An 18,806-nucleotide genomic window follows, 5' to 3' on the forward strand; every position below is an offset into this window, starting at 1 on the left:
AGAAGAAGAGAAACAGCAACGACGGAAGAGCGACGTCAGAGAAGAAAACAAAGACACGTAGGACCAGTTTTCATCCAATCGTCAGTTAACAGCATTTTCATGAATATCGATGGGGTATTCATCCTTGACATCACTGATTCCTTGTCATCTCTAGTTTTTTTCGTAAGCTTTTTCTAAAGACTGTATATATATATATATATATATTTCTATCAGTCTTATTTTCGATTATTCTTTGTTCCAGTGGTATTATTATTATTCCTGTAATAAATATCATGCTGCTTTTAACTTTCTATGCTTTGTCTTAATGTCTATAGAGTGATTGAAGTAATAAGTTAGATTTCTTTGAGCACCTGGTGCAGCCAGAGATTTGCCATTACCTCTGTGCTGTGAGGTTTATTAAGGCTATGAGTGAGAGCTCCACTCAAAAGTAGGGAACAGCATGTAAAGAAGGTATTCTTGGCTGATAAATGGCCTATAGTCAAGGATGCTGAGCCTTTGTATGATTAAATGTATTCTTGGAGACCAAAAGTAATATTTAGGTCTGAGATATCATTAAAACATCGTATGTTGTTTGTGCCGATAATAAGTAAGTCTCTTGAAGTGCTGAGTGACAGGCTGTGTTATTCCTAAAGCACTTGTGTGGTTTAAAGTGCTAAAGGTTACTCAGCGTGTGTGTGTCATTCATGGGGCACTATTGTGGTTAGGGTCTGTGTGTATGTGTACAGCTATGTATGTGTGTGTTTATCTTAAAGTGCAACAGTAGACCGACCCGATAACGAACTTGATGAGAACACTTACCCTTGAGAAAACAGGTAAAGGGTAAGTAGAGGGAAATACTACGATAATACAAACTGTAAGCCATTGTATGTTTCATTCTTTATCACAATCGTCACCAAGTGTCCATTTTTGTGCAACCATGGCTATGTTGTTGGAAACTAAATGCTCTCACTGTAATCATGTAATGGCCTACAGTTGCAGTGCAAGATATTAGTGACCAGAGTCTATTTAACATTTTGCCACTCTTTCTGCAGTGACCAAGTTTATGGATTTGTGATAAATAGACTTCAATAGTATTTAGTACTTTCATTATTTTTTGTCATAGAAAAGTTACTTCAATAGTGCAGATGACCAGGAGAAAAAAACATCAAAAATACAATCCAAAAAGTCAAAGAAAATCTGTTCCATATTTTGTCAATACTAGCTGTTATTGTACTGTCAAAGACTTTACAATACTGATTTTTGCCTTAGTCTTGCTGCATGTATAATTATGTAGTAGTTGTACTTCTCCCTCAAGCTCGTTTTTTTATCTTGTTTTCTGTTGCTTTTAATGCTTGCACCTTCTAATCATTCTTGTATGTGTTAAAACTTGCTTTGTTAGATGTCTCTAAATAAATAACAATAATAATACTAACTGCTAACCAAAAATCAAAGTTAAAGGATTCCGACCTTTTATCTTGCTGCTGTGATGATGTCAACAGCACACAGCTCCAAGGGCTTCTGCAAAGCAACGCCATAACAAGCAATGCTCAAAACTGTAGCACTCATTAAAAGATGGCAGCGAAAAAAGAAACAAAAAATATGCAACACATAGAAAAATCGGGTGCCAAAATTGAGTTCTATGACCCCAAAAACCTAAATTCAGATAAATTATAATATTAATCGAGCTCATAGAGAACAAATTTAAAACTTATTGATATCATAACAATTTCAAGATCTTTATGGGTTCTGAAACTTGCATGTTTTTTTTTGTTGTTGTTTTTAGGTCTGTGCATTGGGCTTTGGCAAGTCCGGTTTCATTTTGACTCCAGACTACATTTATTTGACTACATGATTTTTCTCCCCAGGTCCAGTCTCCTTGCCCCTGTGGCCTGCTGTTTATAGCTTTGGCAACACAATTATCAAATATAGATAAAACAATGCTAGATTCAAACTAAAAGAAGTAGCAATTCAGGGCACAGTCTGTAGGCGGGTTCAAATTTGGCTTAAACTCAGGAAGCAAATGGTTATGGTGGAGGGAACCTTTTCAGAATTAGGAGATATTAAAGTGTCCCTCAGGGATTAGTGCTGTATTTTTCCTTTTTTTAATATTCATAAACGATATGGACCATTAATGACCATTCTCATGGTTGCACATTAACTCCATTGCCAGAAGGCAATTCAAAGAGGTTGCCTGTAACTATAGAAGCGAGTGTACACAGAAATGGCAGATAACAGTGATTTTTAAGCTTGAGAACTGACAGTAACGTCTGACTTAATTTAAATATGGAGGGCAGTAGCATAAGTTTGAAGAGGAGTGCTACAGTTGTTGCATATTGTGTGCGTATGACATTTCAATAAAAGTTTTGCTCCTTTCCAGACAACATGTCACCGAGTTATTTGAACCCATAATGATAACAATACAGACCCGGCCTATGCTGCGGTTCAGCTGATCTGCTTTTGATACTCTCGACTTGCACAACATTTTCATTGTGTTTTATTTTTCCTTGTCAGCTCCTTGTAGACGCAGACCTGTAAGGTTTCTCTGGCAGTAAAAATTGAAAAAGACAGGAGGAGATGCATGCCCATTTTGAGGAATGATTTGAAGGGTACAACTTAAAGGACGTTGACGTGATACAGTCACTCACACATTTGGCTTTAACTCATCAGGCCATTATTCCAGGAACCAGAAAGGAAAGGCCAATCTCCTCTCTTGGTTGCACACCTTCTGGATCAGCCACTATAAATTGTCAGCACAGACCAGGAGTAAACAATGAGCTAACCAGACCCCACAAGAAAAGGCTGCCATAGTCCTAAAGTACTACTCTGTTATTAGCACAGTTTGCATTAAAGACTTTTTTTTTGTTTTCTTCCAATAAAATTTTACATAAAAGAGGGTTTTGACAGCAACACCCAAACACTGACTAACTTGTTCTTCTATTGCTTTAGTAAGGTTCCCTCAGGTGAGGGGCCTATAGCAGACAGTTTTTTTAAGAAGCCAGTGGTGTCCTGGATGTAGCTGGTTGTATTGCAGGCGAGGGGTTTGAGGATGTGCTCCACCCAACCTGAAACATTTTCTGTAAGGGAGCCAATTCCTGAGATTATAGGCCTTCCTGGGTTCCCTTCTTTGTGGATTTTAGGAAGCATGTAGAAGTAACCCATTTTGGGGTTCTCAGGAATTAAACTGTTTCCCACAGGGAAGAGATATAGAGCACAGATCACAAGACTAATGAACAATTTCTACATCAAAGCAATTACTACACTAAATTCTGTAATGAAATCAGACACCTCCATCCATCCATCCATCCATCCATCCATCCATTATCCAACCCGCTGAATCCGAACACAGGGTCACGGGGGTCTGCTGGAGCCAATCCCAGCCAACACAGGGCACAAGGCAGGAAACAATCCCAGGCAGGGTGCCAACCCACCGCAGGACACACACAAACACACCCACACCAAGCACACACTAGGGCCAATTTAGAATCGCCAATTCACCTAACCTGCATGTCTTTGGACTGTGGGAGGAAACCGGAGCGCCCGGAGGAAACCCACGCAGACACGGGGAGAACATGCAACACCTTATAGACATAATTGTGAAATATCATATTCATCATTATTTATTAATTTATTTATTTACTTGTGCAATATTTTTAGAAAAACGTTTTCTGACAATTGTATAATGGGTGAGCTGTCTATGTGAGAATATTAGATGTGTGGTTTTTAAAAGTATAGTTTTGAGCATCGTTTCAGGTAATGTACTGGAATCTCATTGTATGTCTTATGCAATGACAAAAAAGGAATCTTATCTTAATTCAGACACTTTGGAGTAGTACATCCAATGTGTTTTACTTGAAACCAGACATGTAAGTAATGAAAATGAGACAATAAAATGGACAGTGTTGAGAACTAATGAAAAGAAAGGACTAAATCAGCTGTGCTGTACAGTTGTGATTAGTTGAAAGTGGCACAATGAATGCAAAATACTTAAATAAAAAACTGGGTTTTTCAACCAGAGGAGGTTTATAATTGAATTGATTACCATCTGCAAACGCTTTAATAAATCCCAATTGACACATCCTTCAAACATAGCTACTGCAGGTGAGAGCTGGCTTCTCCTCACAGCCCTATTTTAACAAGTCTTATTTTAAGAGTCTTTCTCTAGCAGGTTAAAAAACCTGGCATCTTGGTTTGAGCTATAAACTGTAATCATATCACCCCTTTAGCTGGCTGAGCTGCTCTGAGCTTTTGTCTCTGTTAGAATTCGTTTCATCACTCTGCTCTTCGACTACAAAGCTCTGAACTTGAACTCTCCAGAATGTCAGTCACTGCCAATTACTTTGTGTTGACCCAAGAGACAATCCTGGCTATTTTGCCATCTTAAAACATTTCTATAGCTTTGTGAGGTTCCATAGCTAGAGCTCTCTTCTTTAACTGTCGCTTCCAAATTAAAATCAAAACTCAGGCTTCCTCACCACTTTTCCTGAAACCTGAAATTCTAATGCATTTAACGAATTTTATAACCCCAGGTGTCTGCATGAAAATGTGTCAGTTCTTCTTGCTTTTTATTGTTTCATAATGATTAATAATGTGCAAGTACTCACAAAAGGGAGCGAACATTATTATCATAGTCTCTTAAGGGCTGTATTGAGTTATAGTACCAGATCTCATTTTGGAAGTAAGCACCATAAATGAATTTGCTCTAGTGATGGCAAACACAGTTTTTAGTTTAAAAATACATTAATATGATGCGTCACACATGCATGTCAGAAGATCTCCTTACAGGTTTTGTTGAGGCATGTAATAATCCACCCAGAATGAGAGGGGGCACTAGTGCTAACATTGTCATTTCCTTCTTTCCCAGCAGTGCCGAGAAACCACCAAGTGAAGACAACTGACTCCACCCCTTCTGGTTCACTGTCCATAAAAGCCCCACCTTCCTGAAAAGGGCTGTCATTTTGGCCTAAGCAACCTGCCGGACGGAGCTCCCGAGCAAACTGGCCCTAACTGGCGGCTAGAAGCCAAAGATTTTTTTGACAGCCTTTTGTAGCTCAAACACAAGGGTATAGATGCTTAAGATTGTACCTTTTTTTGTTTTGTTAAAATATTAAACAGAATAACAACTTTCTTCTGGGTACCCTGTCATTCCTGCCCCTGGCCACAGACAATAAAATAATGTCACAAACAGTATTTAGTGGCTAACTTGGAGATGATCACCCTCTATAATGGAGATAAAGTGCCTCTTATGAATTAAAAGTAAATTCTAACGGCTTTATACTAATATTACATTAAACATTAATTAAAATAATATTTTAAACTGTTCTACCTGCATGATCATTAACTCTTTGATGGCTGATATTTCTTCCAAAAATCGCACACAAAGCAATTGTTTCACACATAAATCAACATAAAACATCAGTTGCTACATACCGTGGCTACCAGTTTGCCATCTCTTGTGACTCGAGCCGCTCACAGGCAGCACGGCAGCTATTAGGAATGCGTGGCAAGCTGGCAGCCAGGCTGTGTTTGTGAGGTGGGGGTGGGGTGCCAGCTGCGGTTGCAGTTGCAGTGCAATGAAATCTAATTTGTACCTCATGTCATCGCAGGTGAACATTGGCATAAGCACTTCAGCTACACAAGCTGATGCTGTGCACCACAATCAGCTGATGCCGGTACCTGAGACACTTCTTGATGATGGTCTTTACAATGTTCCCTGATCTATGTAAGGTCTTTGAAATTCATTTCAATCCTTCTTCTGGACTGCATCCTTCTGCAAACTTTCAGTAGTTTGTTAACTCTTTGTGAAGCATGGGTCAAATCAGAATCATTTCAGCTGATGTCCGACATGCACACTCACAAAACCACTTTATTGAGAGCTTTTTATTTTCTCTGAAAATAGATAATTTTTTTCACTTTCACATATAATTTTACTTGCAACCTCTAAATGCTAAAAACGTATGAAATTACTTATCTTTTTTCAATCTTTACTTCAGCAAAGGCAGAAATTTCAATAAGGGTATGAATAAAATTACAATGTCAAATCTGCTAAATAAAAATGGGGAGGAGCCGCAGGGGACAGGCAGGAAGGAGCCCTGGATATCGAACAAGTCTGGTGCCTACTCATGCATGCAGCCTCACTTGAGTTGGGCCAAGCTGGAATTGTCAATTACCCTACCAGCACTTTTTGGAGCTGGAGAAGAAAACCTGGCATACCCAGTGGAAATCAACACAGAAATGGGGAGAACTTGTACATGAACAGTGATGGGGAATGTAATACGACCAGTAGGCCTCACCACTGTGCTAAAGATATGATATATTCACTGTGCATTAAAATGCACACATTTAAATACATTTATTTTATACTGAACCTATATTTTGTCATGGTAGGATCTTAGCTTGACCCTATTTTCCTTCTGAACTCTTTACTATGTAACCTTAACAGAATTCCCCAAATCCTATTAACAATTATTAGCCTGGTTGCCATTAGGTTTGACTGCTATTATAGTCTGAACACGTCCCCCTTTCGGCCCTGAGAAGTGACAACAGGCAGTCTAAACTGACAAAAAAAAAAAAAAAAAGTTCTTCAGTGCAAATATGCAGCATTGGTCCTCTTAAAAGGGAACTAGAAAACAGTCACTGCATTATATTCATGACATTTAAGCTTTAATGTGTTTGTCACTTCAAGGCACATTATAATAGCACCTTGGTGATATGAATTATTATGCATGTGAGTCATCATTTAACTGGTTCAGCTGCATTTCCCTACTTGATTAGCATTTCCCACTTTGTCTAAAATGTTGTGCACACATGGGTTAAAGTTGCCGTAAATATACGCACATTTCACAGTCAAGTTTTTTTTCATAATTCCCGATATTTGCATTGGAAGTTGCTTACAAACATTTTGAGCCTCTTTTTGTGTGTATGTAAGCTATATAAAAAAGGCCCCTGCTCTTTACCTCATGTCACACACGTGCGCTTGGGAGTCAACCAAAGGCACCAGCAAATGCCAATTCCACACCAGGCCAGGGGCCGGCAGGTTGCAGTGAACCTCTCTCTTTTCTCTCCGCAGACCAAATATGAGAAATCTTGCCAATAACGAAGTATGTACAAAGACATCTCTTCCTATCCCAGCCCTGATGACGTCACTTCCTTTGAACCACCTATAAAAACCCTTCATCCTCCATACTTGATGAGTTCTGTTTTGGACTCTAACCTGTACTCATTGTACGCAAATTTAAGTCTTTTGCATCCAGGGAAACTATAAGGGCGGCTGCCCCAAACCTTCGTTGTGTGTCCAGCTATTTCTTTCATACTCTATGTTCTTGTTGAAGGTTTATTTTAAAGTAACAACTGGAATCCATTGTACACCATCCTTTCATAATTTTAGATTATGTCACCTCTTAATCTCCTGTTGCTCATGTCGCCTCTAGATGTGCGTTTCACTCACTTAGGGGACTGAAATGAGAACCTGTTGGTTAGATGCTTTGTGTGATAGTCACAAACCATGCCACCATACCTACCTCTACCAGTATTTCTAGTGCAAAGTCCATCAATGCAATGTCCACGAACAAATGAATACAAAATAGTCAGAGAGCTACAATAAGTCCAATTCTCAACCTGATGAAATAAAAGGATATTTTGTTTTTATTTTTTAGCTTTCTATAGTAAACTCACTCCCAAAGTATGCTACAGGTACAGTATATAGCTGTTTTTTAACATTAACATTTTTTGATGATTATAGTATAGACTATGGGCATCATAGTGGGGGGGAAAAGGGTTATAATTACCCAGGACCCACTGAGGCAGGGGTCCTCAATTACAGTCCTGGAGGGCCAAAGTGGCTGCAGGTTTTTGTGCTGACCTGGTTGCTTAATTAGAAAGCAATTCTTGCCAATAATTTAATTTCATGGCTTGTTAGTGCTTTAACTCTGCCATGTCAGGTAATTCTCATATCCTAGATTTTCTTCCCCTTTCTAAGTTTATCATCCAAATGATTTGAAGGCTAAAATGGATGAGTAATTCTCAGTGCTTCACTTTTTTCTCTTCACTTTCCTTCCAAGTATTTAATTAAACCAAATAGTGCATGATAAATACACAGAGGTGTAAATAGTAACAAGCTAAATGGAGAAATGCTGGTGTCTTTTGTCGTTTGCATGTTATTGCTAATTAGGAGCAATTAAAAATCAAGAATACAGCTGTTTAAGACTAAAATAAGCAATAAGGGTTCAAAATCTTAACAAGTGAGACAACTAAAGTGAATCAGAAGTTTTACTTGAGCAATAAGTGCTTCTTTTTAAGAAACTGGGTTGGAGCAAAAACCTGTAGCCACTACGGCCCTCCAGGACCCCTGCACTAAGGGGTGTGTGGTGGGAGGGCTGCCTCGAAGCCTGGGATGAACAGTTTGTTTTCGAGAGGAAGGAGCCCACAGAGACTGCTTATGTATACGGCCCAAAGTTCTGTGCTATACCCCTGATTGATAGACATATGACATTTTCTACATAATTGCTGTTAGAGCCAGACATTAAAGCAGCAAACGTGTTGTTTGAAATACGGTGCCATAACTACTGGGCCGTACGGCCTGAACAAAGGAGGAAAACATTCAATGCAGGGATCAAAGTGCTTCTGGTCTTTATCTGCCCGATCATCAACACCCTGCTGAGTTGCCTCCTGTGTGGAGTTTACATGTTTTCTGTGTTCATGCTGAGCTTCTTTGGACAGATTCTGGCTTCCTTTAATAATTTAATAATAGCACATTGTCAATTCAGTCCCCTTTTTTGAATTTCAATACTGTGAGCGTGAGGCGAGGCTTATGAATGCGCTGAACAGCCTGCTTATTGGCACACGGAGACTGCTGCCCAGTTATGATCTTGGTAAGGGCGTCAGTATAATGAATATATGGAGTGAATATCAAAACTAATGTTTAAGAATGCAAAAATATGACCAACAATGATGTAATGATTTTTTTTTACTCTAGCTCCCTATAAAATAAAATGACATAGAACATCAAAACACTCATCCTTTTACAATTATAAACAATTGCTTTGAAAATAATAGAATTTTAATGTGGTAGGTTTACTCTGATTGACAAAATTGCACTTTGCTATTACTCAGTTCTTTATTAATGCTTTTTTAAAAATATTTGTCTTCCTTTGTGGAGACATACAGAGTGCACAAAGCATCATTTTAAGATACAAGCAGTGCGTGAAATGAACAGCCACTTCTGTAAAACTGAAGGCTTTGTTTGTGAAGTATAACATTTGAGTTTTAGAAGGGTTTTAAGTAATTGATTTAGAGTTCTTACATATTTAAATAGTGCAAAAAATCCTTTTTTATCTTTAAAGCTAGCAGTACAGTACTGAAATATGAAGAATTCTTTGAAATAAAGAACAACATATTAAACTGCAATTAAACAGGGTGGCTGTTTTTTTCAAGTTCAAGTTAATCTTGGTTCAAAAAACTAGTTTAATTAAAATCTTAATAAGCACCCAGCAAATACAAATCCTTTTATATTAAGAAAAGATGTAATAGCTTTAGAAAGCTAAATGAAAATGTCATTGTAAAATGTGATTAATTCTGTCTCTAGTTGTTTTTTGAGCAAATCATTTCAGTTATAATACATGTATAGTGGAATGTTGTCTTACACTATGACGTTTAGATTTGCTTCTACTGTACAGTCCAGAATTCTTAAAACACCAAATCAAATGTCTACGTGTCTAAAGGTAATTATCTGTGGTACTTACGTTTGCAGTTAATCACATCAATACACAATATTCACAAATAAATAAATATAGCACCGATGCCCATTATTGAAATAAGGAGGTTCAGAAAATAGATGGATCAATACAAATAGATTTTGCAGAAACAGATTTGTAAAAATGATTATGCAGTCCATTTATCATATCATCTTTGAAAAGGCTTTATTGTTTAAAGCCCTTAGAACAACAGCAAGGGCGATTAACAGTCATTTTTTTAAATAGTATGGAGAATGTTGTCTGTGAAAGTACAGCACTGAAGGAAGGCTTAAAACGCAGAGGTGTCTAGCCCTCAAGTTTACTTATCCACCACCTCAGTCTTGGATAAAAGCGTTTTTGGACACTTTTGCTTATTAACTTGCACCATAAAATTTGTTTTACTTTGTCAGCGATCAGATAACTACACTGACTGCCATTTCACACCAAAAGTGATATATCGATGTAGCCTAGGTGTTCATCCATCCAGTACACACTAACTCAGATTTAGTAGACTGATGTGCCGTCTTAGCCATTTATGGATGCAATGAGAAGATGAAGCAAAATGACACCTTTCATTGGCTAACTGAGTATATACTCTGCCAAAAAAAGATGTTATCTTGCTTCACTTCTCATAACTCAGCATTGAAAAAGTACAAATGGGTAAAGAGCTCACTGAGTATCTGTGGAACAATTCTTTGTGGTAATTTCTCAATGTTTTTGTATCACTAATGATGTGAAGTGCACCAGTGACACATTTATTTTAGCTTTGAGTCTGCACTGTTTGTTCAACAAGTAAATTGAACTTCCTGATTACAATAATTATGAATATTCTCGAAATTGTGAGTTTATCTTGCATTAACCTTTACAAATACACTTCCCTATGAATTTATGCCTCTGTTAAGTTAGGTTTAGCTTGGAGGAAGTAACAGATACAATTACAGTTAATTAACATGAGCATGCTGATGACATGTTGTGTAACACCAGAAAAGAGGAAGTGAAGAGGAAGTTGGAAGAATGGAGAAGAGCTTTGGTAGACAAAGGACTGAAGATAAACAGGAAGAAGACAATATGTGAGGTTTAACGATGATCGGGATTCAGAAGTTAGCTTCAGGGAGAGCTATTGAAAAGAGTGGATACATTTAAATATCTAGGATCAGTGGTAGCCCAAGATGGAACATTAGATGCAGAGATACATTATGGAGTGCAGTGTGGATGGAACCATTGGAAGAATGTATCAGGAGTATTACGTGATCAAAAAATTATGGAGAAAGTTAAAAGTACTGTTTTAAAGACAGTGGTAAGACCATCAATGGTGTATGGAGTTGAGACATGGGCAGTAAAGGGAGTGCAGGAGAAGTAGTTAGATGTGGCAGAAATGAGAATGTTGAGATGGATGTGTGGAGTTACAAAAAAGGACAGAATAAGAAATGAAACAAACAGAGGTACAACAAAAGTGGGAGAGATGTCTAAGAAAGTTCAGGAAAGTAGACTGAAGTGGTGTGGATATGTGATGATGACAGGCAATGAATATGTGGGCAAAAGAGAGATGAGAATCGAAGTACAGGGGAAGAGAAAGTGAAGGAGGCCAAAGTAGAGGTGGATGGTAAAAGTAAAAGCAGATCTGAAGGAAAATGGCTTAACTGATGAGGAGGTGCAGGGCTGAGCTGCATGAAGAAGGTAGATCAAGCACATCGACCCTATATAGAAGTGGGAAAAGATGAAAAGTAAGAATAAAAAAAGAATATTACACCTAAAAATTGTATTTTTTTATATGTTACTTACCCCACGTAGTTTATCGTGATGACCAAGAAAAAAAAAAATTTAATCTCATGTTTTCATTATTAATGCAGATAAGTTTATGATATACTGTAATACAAGCCAATGGTAACACATCACTTTCAGCTGTACGCTCACAAAGTGCGAACATCATAAACAGGAAACAAAAGCAACATGGGACTGAGTTTCTTAATTGAAGATAAGACTCATGACCGAAAACGAAGGGGAAAAGGCGGAATATGTAGATGATTTGACACGAGTAATGTGATTTTTTTTTTCTTTTTTACATGGTTGCTTTTCATTTTATTTGCTGTTGTACATTATTGGTCGTCATTTGGTTGCATTACATCATAAAATATTTAATCTTCATTTTGCATGAAAACATGAGATTATTTTTTTTTCTCAGCCATCACTACGGTCTACATGGGGTATGTAAAATAAAAAAATATAATTTGTGATTGAAGAAATAAAAATACCAAATTTTAGTAGTGAGTACTTCTCATTGTTTCACTGTTTATTGGGACTGAAAGTGAAAGTAAGGTTTCACTAGGGTAGTTTCAGTGTTTTAACTAAAACGTCACTGACCCCCTTTTAAACACTACCATGTTCATTTTTCCCTGGTCCCAGCCCTCACTAAATGTGTGACTCTGAAGTTTGGGAAGTTAATAATAATAATATTACTATTTCTTATTCTCAAACAAGTTTGCTTCAGTAGTTCACATCCATTATTTGCATCCTAGGCTGCACTGAGCCACAGATTGCATTTGAAGCAGTAAGTGTACAAAGAAGAGCGACCAAAAACATCACAATGACTACCTTGACTTGCTAAGGGGGCTGAATCCCTGTACGGGTTGAGCAGAGCAGGCTAACTAGGAGGGACAAAAATCCACAAATTCAAAAATTTTACTACCCTCAGAAAAATAATTCAATAGGATGATTTTAGTTAAGCAGTAAATCACATTAATGATGTCACTGGAAATAACGGGTACATGCATTTGAAAAAGACGCCACACACACAGGACTGGTGGAATCTAAAACACGCTAACATAAATTGTGAATTTCCCATTGGGATTAATAAAGTATCTATCTATCTATCTATCTATCTATCTATCTATCTATCTATCTATCTATCTATCTATCTATCTATCTATCTATCTATCTATCTATCTATCTATCTATCTATCTATGTCATATGAGTGCACTATTTATTTGTTATTGTGTTTACTTACAGAAGTAGGATAAAATTAAAACACACATAAACATCTGGATGAAAGGCCAAGGGCTCCTCTAATTTCAGATTCTCATTGGATATTCAGTGTAATAAAGAATTGAGCTTTTGGAAAGAAAAGGTGAGGTCCATCTATCCATCTGTTATTGGAACTGCTTAATCTAATTCAGGGTCCCAGGCCAAAAGCCTATCCCAGCCGCACTGGGAACAAGGCAGGAACTAGCACTGGATAGCCTTCCAGCTAATCTCAGGGCTCACTTCACAACACACCTACACTTGAAAAGAGCCAATTTAGACATTTAAATTGAAGTAGCGTACCCATCTTTGTGATGTGGGAAGAAACATGGGCTACTTAGGAAAAAAAAACCCCACAGGAAGAACATGGAAACTTCCTACAGACAGTTAGCAGTTGAACCACAGACAAGCTACTGTTAACACTGCCTTGCTTTCCGCATTTGGAAGAGGACGGATAATGTTTTCTGAAGTACAGCAATGTAATAGATGTTAAGAAAATAAATACAGTATATATTAGGAAGATTAAGATCAGCATATGGAAATTGGTTGTTTAAGTGAAGTGCTAATGCATTAATAAATCTATAAACGCCATTTAAAATAACCCTTATTTAACAATTCAATTAATATTTAATGTGTAGTATGAAACAAATCAATATGGAGCTTGGTTTAAATGTTTTATATCATTAATATTTTCACACTGCATGAAAAATTAATTTCTTCCTTTTTTTTGGTTAGAATTAATTTTTGTCATTAATGAATCTATGGAGTAATAAATATAGAATCTGAGCATTTTATTTGCTGAATATTATCAATGAATTATTAAAGAGTAATTATGATAAATTTAATATGTAAGTGTAAAATAGCTGAAAACATTAATTTTTAAGCACACCATTCAAAATAAACTGTAACAGCAGCAACGTTTTTTAGATTTTAATTAATTCATCATTTGTATCTCTTGATGATAAATTGCTAAGAGCAGTAGTTCTCTGCCTTCAAGTGAAGAAGAAGAAGAAGAGCAAAATACAGAGTCATCTACAGGCCATGCTAGTGGGGCTAAACTCTTCTTATTGCTCGTTTTTTTTCAGTCCGTATATTTTATTTTTCTCTCTCTCTATATATATAAACATATACATATATATATATATATATATATATATTTATATATGTATATATACTCATGCATATATATAGTATATACAGTATATAAAGCTACATGTCCCTGACTGACTGAAAAGAAATTCTTGTCAGACAAGTTGAGGAAAACCTTTTTTCACTAATGGATCAATCTCATGGTCCTGAGGGCCAGAAAAAAAAAGTCTTACTGAAAAGTTCATCGAATTGCAAAAAATAAAACTGTGATTATGATTTGCATTTTATAGTCTGAAAGGGCAATCTTTAATGCTAGGCTACAGAGGATGCAGAACAGTGAAGACTTTAGCGTCTCTGACACAATAGCATTTGAGTCCCTCCTATTCCCTGCTTAATGTTAAGTTTACAATTATTACACTTATTTGTTTATAAGCGAGTGTATGAGTACTCCCACTGACACCCAACTCCAAAGAGACCCTGTCCTAGGCAGTATTCACAGTACACGAGTCTCTGTACCCCATTTTACCCAGGCATGTGTAAAACCATTAATGTCCAGTCAGTATGTAACTATGACTTATAAACAGATGAGAACAATGTGAAATTTCAAAATTAAGGTCTGCTGCACCATGGAGCATGGTAATAGGTCCAGCTTCCTTTATGCTACAATATATACCGTATCTCCTTTGAAAATTTCAAGTGACATAGAATTAAATCTACCAGGAGCAGCATAAGGATTTGATGATCTTTTTAAGGATGGCTTAAATGGTTGGATTGGTAATGTAACATCTGTTATGCATGTTGTCAAGCATGTGAGCCGGAGGATCTCCTTGCTGGGTCAGTTAAGGCATGTGTTAACCCGCCGAGGCAAGTTGAAGCACTGCCGCTAACTATATCTTCTCTTTTTCTCCCCGCAGCTGCAAGAAGCTGCCCAGTGAGAGCAATTATCTCCTCCCCTTCCTGTTCCCCTGAAATAAGAAGCCTGAGTGCCTTGAGTAAGCTATCTTTCGAGACTGATACCTGACTGCTTCACAGCTCCTTGGGCAACCTATTTGGTGCAAGACAGTGGCTAACCAATGCCTTGCTTTTTCCCAACTATTCTTCTTTTGTCACAGTTTCGTTTCTCTGGTACCCAGCCACATTACAATGTGTTTTTGTATATGTCATGTTTTTTTTCACCAGGGATTCAGTTTTTGTGGTTCATATTTCATTTTGATTTTTTGACACAGTTTAATCTTGTTATTGTGTTGTTTCTCTTGTTTACAAGGAATGTCATGACTCCGTGTTTGTGGTGTTGCTGTCTCAGGATGTGACAATATTAATATGACTGCAGTCACAACACTCACAATTTCTCTGTTGATAATCCTCCATCTTGTTATTCGTCAGAATAATTTCCAGGCAGGCCCTAACCATAGGTGTTTCCTGGCTATTTTGATCTTTATTTTGTCTTAGACTTGTCATTAATGACTGGCATCTATACTTTTGGTTGCCAGGATATTTCAATCTCACAGCTTAGACCCTCACATACACCCCCAAGGATGTATTTTGCCTATGCTTATCATTTCCAGGTCTTTTGTTTTCTCACAAGACTCTTCTGACGCTTCTGTGTTTCATGACAGAGTTGACCTAAACTGGTCTAGCCTAAGTTAAATGTTCATATTTATGAAGAAGTGACATTCTGTTCCTGTCTTGAACCAAATGCAGTTGGGTTCTGGCTTTTCAAGCCCCAGTGTGAGAAAATCATGTAAAAATGAATTATATCTATCCTTAAACATATAATAAACCCAGTAAAACATATAATAAACCCAAGTAAAATTTAGCGAATTAAAATATAGCATTCTCAAACCTGCTTCATCCAAATCAGAATTACAGCAGCATGGAGTCTACCCTGGATGCTGGACATGATGCCAATCAGTTGCAGTATGACTTGTGCGCACACATACACTCCCATGTTGCCATTTAACCTAACACAAACATGAATTTGGGATAATAAGACACCAGGTTACTGGATCTGAGACACAAGTACTATACCATCGGGGTATACACAATAACAATTTAACAAATAAATGGATTGAAAGCTTGATTTTTTCTCAAAAGCCACCTACAGTGACCATTTTACATTTGTTTTTTAAAATTATTTTTCTTCTTTTTTCAGTATTGAAATGAACTTTAAGAGCGTGCCCACACACCTATATACAGTATATTTACAATAATTACTATGTCCTACATTATTGTCCACTTAGGTGTCCTTATCCTTTAACAATGGATGTAAAGTAGTAGCATCCACCCTAGGGGGTAATCAGTCAGTCTAAAATGATTTAAGAAAGTATTATTTGGTTAATTTTGATATCATGATAAATAACAGAACTCAGAAATGAAAAAAAAAATCATTTAATTTCCTTGTTATTACAAGAATAGGACTGATTGTTTAAAACTCCTGATTAAGTAATTAATGAAGAAAAACATTAAATAAAATAAAAAAAGCATTACATTATATTTTGGTATATACTGAAAAAACGTACAAAATATGACACATCTATCACTCCTATGGAATCAGTAACTTTTATTGATACCCTTATTGATTCTATTCCTTCGTTTATCCCAAATATATATACAAATCTGATGAAGTGGCAACCAACATATGATGAGCACATCATTCTCTTGGGGGATTCAACTTTGTTTAATATGGGACCCTTTAAGTTTGAAGGGCAGCAGACTGATCTTATTCACTCAGCTCACTGATTTTCAGTGTCGTCTACATACAATCTCACATCAGCCGAACTTATAAGATTTAATTTTTTCTATGGGTCTGAGAGATTGCTTAAGAAAAATTTCAGTAAAAGACACTTTCATTAGAAATTTTCTTATGTAGCTCAAAAACATTTTCCGTCTGCAGCCATTCACCTTACACAGATAAAATTATTTCAAAGTATCCACTTTCTTTTAAAAATCTGGATTGCATACTAATAAGAGATAAGAAACAAACACAATATCTAACTCAGGAATCAGCAAATCTTTTACTAACTGCCATTTAGCAAATCCATAAATAGGCTTTAGTTTCTAAGTTTTATACCCCCCTGTCCCCCCCCTCCACCCCTTATCTTAATATCACTGTATTTAAGACCGTACCCCACTCCAATCCTATTCTTAAAAACATAATTCTTACAGCCCTAATCTTAAAATAATCTTTTTTGGTCCCCTGATGATAAAAATTCCCCTTAGGATCCAATATTAACCCTAAATCACTCCCTTTCAGATTCATTGTAAAATACCACAACTGAAATGGAATGTTTAAAACTTAATTAGATGTTCATTTGAATTATGTATTAAAATTTAAGACATTAATATTATTTATAGTATTTTTTATCTGGTTCTATATGCACTTTTTATGGATCACAAGCAGGGTAGGTTTTTTTAACCCCCAGTATGTTCAAGATATTTTTTCACAAATTTTAACAAATTTCTGTATACATTTTTGAATAATAATTTTTTTAATCCATCTGAATAATTTTTAGAGCATTTATTGAATATTTATTTATTTATTTAGAGAGTGTGTTATAAGAGCCCGCCCTTATGAACAGCAATCTCCTCTAACCTTGTAACATACTATAACCTAAATGTGCACAATATAGTGTAAAATGTAGCTTAGGGTTTGTTTGCACCTAGGACTTATGTAAAATAACCAGAGAACTCAACATTGCTATCAACAGATTTTTTTAGAAGTCTAAAAAACTGCAACATCCTATACATTATGCAACCAAAGAAAAAGATTTTAATTTTATATAACACCTTTCTACAGAGAACACAATCCCAAAGAACTTTAAGTCAACATGATACAAATCTCTGCATGTATTTTTCATCACTGGAGTACAAGCAGGTCAAGTGAAATACGCAGGGTCACACAATGGGCTGGCAGAAACTACTGAACCAGCAAACTTGTCTTGAAGAGATCAGAGCATTAGCCACCACACTGCCACCTGTAAATCTGCTGGGTGTTTGAGGTATGATGCAAGTGTGAGTGGTGACCCCATTTACAGCAAAGGTCACTTGATCACATTCCTCACAGATATGACTCGGTTATAGCATTATTAAAATAATGTTAAATAATGAAAAAATGAAGTGAAATACTGTAATGCATTCTGAAAAGGTTTGATTCAAACAATTAAAGCCAGAAGATTTAATTAATTGACCTATCTACTTCCAAATATGAGGCTCATTAAAATTTTGCAAAATAATATATCATCTCATTTTCATAACTGCTTAATTGAAGTGAGTGATGGCAGCACTTTTTACCAGACAGAAAACACCCCTGAACACAGTGTCAGTCCATCTTTTACTCGCCTGGGGACTCATTTGGGATCAACAATCAACCTGACCTGCGTATCTTTGGAAACTTGGGATTAAAATTGTGGAACCTAAAGTTGAGCATGTGGAGACACTGGGAGAATGTGCAAACCAAATGTGCCACAAGAGGATTGAAAAAAGAAAAATGAAAGGTCTGAAATTGCAGCTAAACTTGCAGAATCTGTAAAGCCTTCGCACGACTACTGGCTCCATCGGGCAGCATATTATTATTGGCTATCTTAAAAAGGGGCAGGCACACGACTAGAAATGCAAAGCTATGCTAGAAATGCAGTCGTGTAATTTGACAGCTCTAGATTTCTCTTTGTGTAAATTTATATGTTCAGGCATTGAGATCAGCAACTACAGTTGTCATGTCTGACTAGAAGTCATGTAATGTGACTTTGCCTTTACACTATGCATAAGATGTCCAGTATAATAAATATTTATTGGAATTACCATCATATTTTATTACTTTGGCTATTCTATATTTTTAATGTAGAATAGGGTATTATCTAAAACCAGTAATGGCGCACTGCATGATAACATGCAGTGAATATTCTTTTCTCCACCCTAGTGGCCCGCTTCTTCTCTTCTTTCGTCGGCATCTTTTCACGTTAAAACTGATTAAGTCAGTGTGTGTGATGCAATTA

At 36.6% G+C, this 18,806-nt stretch overlaps 1 protein-coding gene across 1 annotated transcript in view; it reads right to left on the bottom strand.

The window, feature by feature from the left end:
• sorcs3a (sortilin related VPS10 domain containing receptor 3a) overlaps window positions 1-18,806 on the bottom strand; it is a 1,273,344-nt gene that overhangs the window by 169,506 nt on the left and 1,085,032 nt on the right. The window lies entirely within an intron of this gene.

Source organism: Erpetoichthys calabaricus, chromosome 2, assembly GCF_900747795.2.
Source record: "Erpetoichthys calabaricus chromosome 2, fErpCal1.3, whole genome shotgun sequence".
Classification (NCBI taxonomy): domain Eukaryota; kingdom Metazoa; phylum Chordata; class Cladistia; order Polypteriformes; family Polypteridae; genus Erpetoichthys; species Erpetoichthys calabaricus.